The sequence below is a fragment of the Scylla paramamosain genome, chromosome 42 (assembly GCF_035594125.1).
Source record: "Scylla paramamosain isolate STU-SP2022 chromosome 42, ASM3559412v1, whole genome shotgun sequence".
Lineage (NCBI taxonomy): Eukaryota > Metazoa > Arthropoda > Malacostraca > Decapoda > Portunidae > Scylla > Scylla paramamosain.
Genome location: NC_087192.1, coordinates 2,452,267 through 2,455,000, shown reverse-complemented (window position 1 = coordinate 2,455,000; position 2,734 = coordinate 2,452,267). Strand labels below are relative to the sequence as shown.

The 2,734-nt window shown below is 42.8% G+C and overlaps 1 protein-coding gene across 6 annotated transcripts in view; it reads right to left on the bottom strand.

The window, feature by feature from the left end:
• The window catches only part of LOC135093306 (uncharacterized), an 8,159-nt gene extending 6,552 nt beyond the window's left edge, over positions 1-1,607 (bottom strand). For 4 of the 6 annotated variants that reach the window (XM_063992454.1, XM_063992453.1, XM_063992452.1 and 1 more), the window contains exon 1: positions 1,085-1,250. The gene's annotated coding sequence lies outside the window, so the exon portion shown is untranslated. Of the gene's footprint in view, positions 1-1,084; positions 1,251-1,591 lie in introns of those variants that run through there. The other 2 variants (XM_063992450.1, XM_063992449.1) reach the window with 2 other exon arrangements.
• Positions 1,608-2,734: the final 1,127 nt, after the last annotated feature.

The following is a 2,734-nucleotide window of genomic DNA, read 5'->3' as shown; positions in this document are numbered from 1 at the left end:
AAAACATTGTAAAGTCCACAAATCTATTTTACCAGGAATGCAAAACACTTTAAAAAATCAAAACTATTTTTACAAACAATCAAAAGTTAGTTACAAGCTGAAATAAAGAAATAAAGAAATAATAAATGTCAACTTTTCCACTTTTCACACGCCTATAAATCTTTTAAAACTCCACATATCTAACTCAACAGGATCATAACACACTTTAATAACCATAAACGATTTTTTGAGCCAATAAAATCTTGCCTAGCGGCTGAAATATTTTTTTTTCTAGGACGACCTTAAAAAAATAACGGTAAAAAGCAACACTTATTTACACTAAAAGGACCTCATAATCAACAAATTTCCCTTCACACACTTATGGAAAACACTCAAAACATCACTAAATATTTTTACAAACCACAGCAACTCACTTAAAAAGCCGCAATATACAAATTTACGAAATAAAAATATTATTGGAATCGGGCCAGACCATCATGGCGGCTGGGGGGCGGGGCTTCAGTTGAAAACAAGATGGCCGCCTCCTCACTCATTATTTAAAGTAATTTTGAAGGCTATATATCTACTTTCTGGCTTAATTGTGTGTGTGTGCGTGCATGTGTGCGTGCGTTCATGTGTGTGTGTGTGTGTGTGTGTGTGTGTGTGTGTGTGTGTGTGTGTGTGTGTGTGTGTGTGTGTGTACACTACCCAAACATAAAACAAACAAACAAATCTGGTCTTCCCCGCGATATCTGCTCCTCCCAGCCTCCTCCCCACCTCTTCTTCCTCTTCCCAGCTTGTGTGTGTGTGTGTGTGTGACTGGGTAAGGTTTTCCACGAATGGGTGCGTGTGGGGATGCTGTGGTGGGGTAGTGGGTCATGGCAGTGTTGTTGTTGTTGTTGTTGCTATTATTATTGTTGTTGTTGTTGCTATTATTGTTGTTGTTGTTTTGTTGTTGTTGTTGTTGTTGTTGTTGTGTGTGTGTGTGTGTGTGTGTGTGTGTGTGTGTGTGTGTGTGTAAGGACAGTAACCTAAGGCAGAGTAGCACAATCCCTAAGGGTATTACCGGACACAAGGTACGTCAGTACACACACACTGTACTTACAAGGCTTGCCACACTGCAGACGCTGTGCAGACTGCGGTAATAAGCCGTGTCAACACAAACTATGCCGCTCAATTGTCTTGCAAACGTAATATTAATACAAATCCAGTAACAGTACTGACACTCCATCCGCTCACCTTCACAGCCAGGCCAAAACTGAACCACTCCTTGTTTCCTGCCTGCCAACCCGTGACGTGGCGTCTCCCCACTGGCCACACACACACACACACACACACACACGTCACGGCTGGAGGTGGGTGTACCAATAGCCTTGCTTGCAGTACACACACACACACACACACACACCCCAACACTTCACTAACAACACAAGTGATGCCGTAACTTGCATGACAAGACCAACAGACTCCCTCACACCACTGCTTGCATCATTCAGGGCACAAAACTGTCACTGTGGCAGGGCGCTGACTTGGCGCAGGCCTCTCCTTCTCCCTCTCACTGGAGGACCTGATAGAGTATTTGATGCCTGTGACACCTCCTTCAGACCCTCACCTTGCCTCAGGTGGATGATTGCATGGGTGATGTGGATGAGTGGGTGGATGGGTCAGAGACGAGTCAATAAAATGGTGTTCAACTCGTTAGATATGAGAGAGAGAGAGAGAGAGAGAGAGAGAGAGAGAGGAATTTTCTGCATTTCCTTCACCTCCAGGACTCCCTCCTTCAAGGTCCGTCCTTCAGTCATCCCTAAGGCTCCTTCAACCCCCCCTCCGTGTTGTATCCTAAGCTCTCCATCCTGTAATATTGGCAGAAATGTTAAGCTTTGTAGGATGTCCAGTCTTATCTCAATTTCTCTCCTTCCTAGGGATTGAAAAAGTGCGGGAAATTTGAATGTTTATGAATGCATTGGTTTGTGTGTGTGTGTGTGTGTGTGTGTGTGTGTGTGTGTGTTATTGCTTGTTATCTCTCTCTCTCTCTCTCTCTCTCTCTCTCTCTCTCTCTCTCTCTCTCTCTCTCTCTCTCTCTCTCTCTCTCTCTCTCTCTCTCTCAGTAGTTACAATTTATAAAACACATTATAAACATTGAAATGTCCTGCACTTTTTGAGTCCCTAGGAAGAAGAGAGTGCAAAACTCACCCAAACACATCCAAAACACACTCAAAACATCCAAAACACATTCAAAACGCTCTCAACACCCCAAACTACCCACAAAACTCACCCAAACACACTCAAAACATCCAAAAACACACTCAAAACACTCGACTACCCAAAAAACTCATTCAAACACACCCAAACACGCTTAAAACATCTAAATCATGCATATCACCACAGAATACGCTCCTAACACAGCCAAACGCACTCAGAACACACCACACACTCTCAAATACGCCCAAAAGACCCCACACACAACCAAACTCACCCAAAACACTTAAAACACCCAAAATAAACTCAAAACACACTCAACACCTCAATTTACCCCCCAAACACACAAAAACACACCACAATACACCCAAAATACTCCACAACACTCAAAACACGTAAAATACACCTAAAAACAACCTAAACCACTTTTATCCACCAAAAATTCACCCAAAACACACTGATAACAGCTAATATACACCCAAAACACTCCTAAACACCCTTAAGACACACTTAGAACACCCACAACACTCCTAAATACACCCAAAATACACTTAAA